The sequence below is a fragment of the Gobius niger genome (genome assembly GCF_951799975.1).
Source record: "Gobius niger genome assembly, chromosome: 5".
Lineage (NCBI taxonomy): Eukaryota > Metazoa > Chordata > Actinopteri > Gobiiformes > Gobiidae > Gobius > Gobius niger.
In genome coordinates this window covers 6,743,820-6,751,073 of record NC_136856.1, presented here as the reverse complement: position 1 = coordinate 6,751,073, position 7,254 = coordinate 6,743,820, and positions in this window count along the sequence as shown.

Sequence of the window (7,254 nt, the reverse complement as noted above, 5' to 3'; positions counted from 1 at the left end):
AACCTACTGAGATTTTAACCCACAGCCATCTCTGGAAGGTTTATCATCTTGCATTAGAGAAGCTTCACATTGCAAAAAGTGCCCTACTAATAACAAGGAAAAACATCTCAAAACAAGACATTTTGTCTTGTTTTAAGGAAAAAATTCTGCCAATGGGGTCAGCATTTTTTTCTTGCTAAGAATTCTTATTTCTAGAATATTTTTCTTATCATAAAACAAGAAAGAAACACTAAATTTAAGCAAATAAATAGCTAGAATTAAGCAAAATGTCCTCAGAAAATGGAGTAATTTAAGGAAAACATGAACGTGCAAAATTTTGAGGTATTTTACTTACATGTTGCTTGATTTAAGTAAAATGTTCTTAATGACACACATTTTTGAGCAAAATGTTCTTAATAAATACTAATATTTAAGGAAAATATTGCCCGCGCCCGGGGACACATCTCCATGATGTGGAGCCAGGCTGATGGTCAGAATCACCTGCTGGAGGATTCACCTATTGTACATGTTTTTAGTGGCAGACACAGGGAGAACATGCTCCACACAGAAAGGCCCCTTTGGGAATCGAACCCAGGACCTTTAAGCTGTGAAGCTGAGGCTCTAACCGCTGTGCCACCGAGCCGCCCACTTTAAAGAATGGAATGTCTTATCTCTCTGTGAGAATCAGTTCTTACATTAAGAGTTGTTGTGATCTTAGTTTTTCTTAAAATAAAATAAAATATTCTTTGTCTAAAGAAGAAGATTCAAAAAGTTTTTCTTTCTTGTTACATGAAAAATTTGCATGTTTTTAGCAAATTTATCTGAACAAGAAATGGCTACATTTTATTTCCTAAAATAAGATTTTTTTTCTCAAGAAAACTTTGCTCGGCAAAACATTATTACTTTTTAGGGAAAAAATAAGAACTTATTTCTTAAAGTAAGACATTTTTTACTTGCTTAGAATCCACTTTTTGCAGTGCAGACAGGGGATGGATTATGAATGAGATCAGTGGGACATCTCATGATAGAGTTTTGAAGATAAAATGTCCAGGATGAGGACAGAGGAGCGACCAGAAGAGATTTCTACGGGAAGTTGTGAAGTGAAAGAGAAGATGAAGAAATGTTGGTTAGAAAACATCCACAGAAGAGAAGAAGTACTTGTACACTGCAAAAAGTAAATATCAAGCATTGGCTTAAATGACTTGAATTGAGGAAATGTTTCTTGTTTTGAGCGTTTTTTCACTCATTTAGACACTTTTCCTGATCGGACGGACCAAGTTTACTTTGCTTGTTTGAGGACATTTCAGACCAGTTCTAGGGTAAATCTCACTTGAAATAAGAAAGTAAAGTTGCCAATGAGATAAGACCAATTTTCTTACCCCATTGGCAAAGAAAATGACCTGAAATAAGGACGAAATGTATCGAAACGAGTCAGAAACATCTCAGAACAAGGGAAATAATCTAGGACAAATGCCCAACAACTTCTTAACCAGTCAAAACAACTAAGATTTTGATTATTATGCTCAAATTGAGATGTTTATACTGATCTAGTTCATTACTTTTTGCAGTGTAGAGCTTACCTTCAGTAACTCTCTTTGTCTCAATCCTCGGTGAACTATCCCGGTCTGGGACAGAGGAAGGTCTGAGAGTCCTCGCCTCCATCCTGGTCTATATGCTGCTGTTGTTGGGCCCGGGGCTCCATCTCCTGACACCAATCCACCCGCCAAACCAGTCCCACCTCGGACAGACTCCTGAGAATATGCAAAGCTGTGAAACGTATACAAGGATGTCACAGGGAAGATGTACGTGACAGGAAGCTGCGTCTGACTGCAGAGGCTGATCTGTCTGGGTTTTACCAGCTTTAGTAACCATGACGTCAGCGGGTCGCAAACTGTGGGACGGGGATCGTTGTGGTGCATCCTTTGGCTGGATTTGACCGAGAATAGTGCACTATTGACTGGGTGTAGTCGACTTCAGTGATTCATGAGCTGAAGGGCAGAGATTTGCAGTTTCTCGGGTTAAGGTTATCTATTAATAGTATACACTGCAGAAAGTGAATATCAAGCATTGGCTTAAATGACTTGAATTGAGGAAATGTTTCTTGTTTAAAGCTCTCATTTAGACTTTTTTGCTGATCTAACCAAGTTTATTTTGCTCTTTTGAGGACGTCTGTGACTAGTTCTAAGGTAAATCTCACTTGAAATAAGAAAGTAAAATTGCCAATGAGATAAGACCAATGTTCTTACCCCATTGGCAAAGAAAATTACTTGAAATAAGGACGAAATGTATTGAAACGAGTCAGAAACGTCTCAAAACAAGTGAAATGATCTGCGTCAGGAGCCCACCTACATCTTTCATTGTCAAAACATCTCATCTTACACTGCAAAAAGTGCCCCACTAAAAACAAGGAAAAAAAAATCTTAAAACAAGATGTTTTGTCTTGTTCTAAGGAAAAAATTCTGCCAATGGGGTCAGCATTTTTTTCTTGCTAAGAATTCTTATTTCTAGAATATTTTTCTTATCATAAAACAAGAAAGAAACACTAAATTTAAGCAAATAAATAGCTAGAATTAAGCAAAATGTCCTCAGAAAATGGAAAACATTCTTATTTAGTGAAAAATCGTGGGATATTTTACTTAAATGTTGCTTGATTTAAGCAAAATGTTCTAAATGACACACATTTTTGAGCAAAATGTTCTTAATAAATACTAATATTTGAGGAAAATATTTCCGCGCCCGGAGACCCGTCTCCATGATGTGGAGTCAGGCTGATGGTCAGAATCACCTGCTGGAGGATTCACCTATTGTACATGTTTTTAGTGGCAGACACGGGGAGAACATGCTCCACACAGAAAGGCCCCGTCCTGGTGGGAATCGAACCCGGGACCTTCGAGATGTGAAGCTGAGGCTCTAACCGCTGTGCCACCGAGTCGCCCACTTTAAAGAATGGAATGTATTTTCTCTCTGTGAGAATCAGTTCTTAAATTAAGAGTTGTTTTGATCTTAGTTTTTCTTAACCCCTTAACTCCCGCCTGAACCGAGCAGATTTTCTTCAGTTTGGCTTTACCCCAATCCAAAAGCTTCTGGAAAAAAGCTGTGATGAGATGGGCGTTCGGCTTGTACCTTATTAATGCTGAAGGAGCAAGTCTTAAAGTAAAGCGTTACCCTTTTATTTCAGGGAATGAATGCTTGTTCCAATGGGAAACGTATTTCAAGATTCGTCCTGGTGCTCCAGTGGCTCACACGGTAGAGCGGGTCGTTTCATCATCGATAGGTCGGGAGTTCGAATCCTGCCTCCTGACGGTACAGGCTGTCGTTGCGTCCTTGGGCAAGGCACTTCATCCACGTTGTCTGCGCACACTGGTGTATGAATGAGAGTGTGAATGGGTGAGAGGTTCCTTGCTTTAAAGTGTCTGTGCCCAGTGGAAAAGCCCTATGTAAGTGGAGATCATTTACCATTTAAAGGCTTTTAACACCTATAGGACTTACATATATACATTACAGGTTGTATAATTTGTTGATTTCATTGTTTTTATCTTTCTGTGAAGCACTTTGTTCTTCCACGGTGTCGTTGGAAAGTACTAATACATTTTGATTGAATGACAATAGTCCAAACATACTCAAGATCAGCATCATTATCTTTATTCACAACACTTTTTAACCTCTTAACTCCCGCCTGAACCGAGAGCATTTTCTCTAGTTCAGCTTTACCCAAATCCTGTAGGCCAGTGTAACGCCTCATTTGAAAGCTAAGACCTACAAAACTAAATGTATCTTTTTCCTCACGTCATCAGATTTTTTTTTTCATCACTTTATTTGTTGGGCAGTCGTCTCATTTTTGTCAAATTTTCGTGACTTTTTTTGTCACTTTTTCGTCAAATTATTCGCATTTTTTTTGTCAAATTCTTATCACTTTTTTGTCCATTTTTTCTCAATTTTTCATGAAATTTTTCTCACTTTTTTGTCAAATTTTTGTCCATTTTTGTCATTTTTTTTGGTACATTTTTTGACACTTTTTCGTCAATTTTTTCTCACTTTTTTTCACATTTTCATCATTGTTTTCGTCTCAGTTTTGTTGCTATTTTCACACCTTTTTTTCCAGAAGCTTTTGGATTGGGGTAAAGCTGGAGAAAATGTGCTCGGTTCAGGTGGGAGTTAAGGGGTTAAGCAATTAATCTATAAGCTAACATCGCATTTTTCCAGTGTAGTGATTTGTTGATAATTTAGAAGCACCTGAATAGAATTATCAAATTATGATGATTGGTTTATAAATGTTTTAATCTTTTATGTCTAGAATATCCATGACCGTGTGTTTTATTTATAGGACATTTGTCTCTTTTTGTTCCCGCCTCTGAACTGAACAATGAGTGGTAAATGACTGTGTTTTGGGACATTAACTTTGCGTCATGCCCTGTGCATTATTCACACACAGTCGGCCACATACCAGACGGATCTGGTTTCCCATGATGCTCTGGGACCTATGTCACATTTCCATTGTCCGTTCTCAGCCTCATGTTACAGAACTATACAAGTGTTACGTTAAACAGGAAATACTGGAATCACAAAATCATTTATTTTTCATTTATATAAGAGGCTCAGAGGTTTGAGCTTTTATAGTTGTGAGTTCGACCCCGGCTGAACAGAGCGTGAAGCTTCAACACTCATATACGAATGTGTTTATGGTCATATGTCCATTCTGGAAGAGCACAGAAGGGCCACCAGTCCCGCCTCAACCGAGCTTTACCCAAATCTAAAAGCTAAAAAGAAAAGCATCAAAATGGCGACAAAAAAGAGGATGAAAACAAAACAAAAATGTGCCGGAAAAGCAACAAAAAAAGTGACAAAAAATGTGGTGAAAAGGCAACAAAAACACGACAACAAAGCAACGAAAAAGGCCACAAAAACAAGACAAAAACACAACAAAAAGTTATAGAAAAATGTGACAAAAACACAACAAAAAGCCACAAAAAAAGTAATGAAAAAACAACAAAAATACGACAAAAAATTATAGAAAAATGTGACAAAAACACAACAAAAAGCCACAAAAAAGTAATGAAAAAACAACAAAAATACGACAAAAAATTATAGAAAAATGTGACAAAAACACAACAAAAAGCCACAAAAAAGTAATGAAAAAACAACAAAAATACGACAAAAAATTATACAAAAATGTGACAAAAACACAACAAAAAGCCACAAAAAAGTAATGAAAAAACAACAAAAATACGACAAAAAATTATAGAAAAATGTGACAAAAACACAACAAAAAGCCACAAAAAAGTAATGAAAAAAACAACAAAAATATGACAAAAAATGCGGCGACTTGACAAAAAGCTACAATCACTTTTGTAGGTCTCAGCTTTCAAACGAGGTGTTACACTGTCGCTCTCCAGTCAAGAAGCTTTTAGATTTGGGTAAAGCCGAACTGGAGAAAACGCGCTCCGTTAAGGCGGGGTGTAAGTGTCACATTCACGCTCATTTGGGCCAGACTGGTCAGAGTCCAGGGCTGTTTGTCAGTCCCAGTCCAGCCCCTGGGCCCGCAGGCGCATATTTGCCGGCCTTGAATCATCAGTCTTATCCCAGGGCGGCTGTGGCTACACTGCGTACCACCAAGTTTGGAGAGCGGATGAAAAATGCATGAAGTAAGAGATGATAGATGATACTTTATCGATCTCACAGATGGAGAAATTACATTACAAAAAGCAAGTCTTAAGCACATACACACACATTAACAGATAAATGATACACAGTACGTGCGGGAAGCAAGGTGTACATTTTTCGTCGATACAAAAGGGAGGGGTGGTGGGGGGCTAGTAGTGGTGAGGCGGACTCAGAGAGAGGGGGGGGTAGGATAGGGGAGAATAAAACAGATGAACTGCTGAGCTCTTCCCAGGAGATGGTGAAAGACGGTTGTGGAGCGGAGGGAGCTGCGCAGGAGGAAGAGGAAGGAGGAGGAGCTGACCAGTGCAGGACACCACGCTCTGAAACAGGGACAAACCCACTGTTTCAGAGGATCAGAGGGGACTGAAGGCAGCAGGTCTGGTTTCTTCCGGATGCTACGATTTCCCCCGACCTTCAAAAACACACAGCGGCCGCGCGGCTCAGTGGCAGCGGCTCAGGACTAGCACCTCGTGAACGCGCTGCCAGACGAGCCGGCGCCCAGCCTTTGCATGTCAGTGTTTTAGAGCATTCCTCATGTGCATATACTGTTACGATTTTAATTTGTTTGTCTATAAGAACGACCTTACGTTTCCTTCCTCGTCTCCGTGGACCAGTCCTTGAGCAAACACGGTTCCTCCCTTCATCAAACACACGCCGTCGCTGCAGCAGGCGAAGTTTGTAGCAGAAGTCTGGAGTGAGCAGAGGAGTGCACGTGAACAGGTGAGGGAATCAAACACTTGGCTTTATTTGACTTATTCCGGGTCTTTGTTTGCTTCATTCGAATTCTACTTTTTGCTGATTTTGTGTGTGAGCGACTCACCGTACGGCAGGGATCTCCTGGCAGTGGCGCTCATCGCTTTCTAAGTAGCTCCTCAAAGGCTTTGCCGCATTTCCACATGAGCTTGAGGAGACGATTTGGATTCTTTTTTCCCTCAACATGAAATATATTTATGGGATATGGTCAATATCAGGGCTGGGGCCAGTGTTAATTTCGTCAACTAAAATATTTAGTCTTAATTTTAGTCAAAGTGATATTTTTGTGACTAAAATTGGACTAAAACTAAATTAAAAGTTTCTCATGAGACTAAAACTATGACTAAAATGTCCAGATATTTTAGTCGACTAAAATAAGACTAAATAAAAATGAAAAGGAGAGACTAAAATCATCCAAACTTGTATTGAGCGTCTGAAAGAGCCTCAGATCATGTAAATCCTCTGTTAAAGGATCAGCTCTGAGCTTTGTTCATGTGGAGCAGCTCATGAAGCAGAGGAACAACATTAAATATGATTAGAATGAATATTATCAATATAAGTCGACTAAATTAGTCTTTATTTTAGTCGACTAAAACTAGACTAAAATTGAAAAGTTTTTTTGGACTAAATCTTGACTAAAATTAAATTACATTTTAGTCAAAAGACTAAAACTAAAATAAAATATGTCAAAATTAACACTGGCAGGGACAATACGCTTTAGATACAATACAATACAGGGGACCATTGCGATACAGTAAGTATTGAGTTAAACTTTTAAAGGGAAATATAGTGTTGTGTCCAAATTCCATATGACATTTATGAAAGTGTTAAATTGAAAAGTGCATCAATGCGGCTTAACAA